Genomic DNA, 240 nt, shown 5'->3' with positions numbered 1-240 from the left:
CACCTAACCTGACTAACCTAATCTAACTTAAATTAACATTACCTAACCTAATGTAACCAAACTTCACCTAAATGAACCTAACCTATAATATCCTAAATTAACCTAACCTAAATTAAGCAAAGCTGGCCTAACCTAACCTAACATAACCTAACTTAACCTAACCTAACCTAACATAACGTAACATCACCTAAACTACCCTAAACTAACACTAACAACCTAACCTAAATTAACCTAACCTAA

The sequence above is a fragment of the Scylla paramamosain genome, unplaced genomic scaffold (genome assembly GCF_035594125.1).
Source record: "Scylla paramamosain isolate STU-SP2022 unplaced genomic scaffold, ASM3559412v1 Contig100, whole genome shotgun sequence".
Classification (NCBI taxonomy): domain Eukaryota; kingdom Metazoa; phylum Arthropoda; class Malacostraca; order Decapoda; family Portunidae; genus Scylla; species Scylla paramamosain.
Note: the sequence above shows the minus strand (reverse complement) of the source record.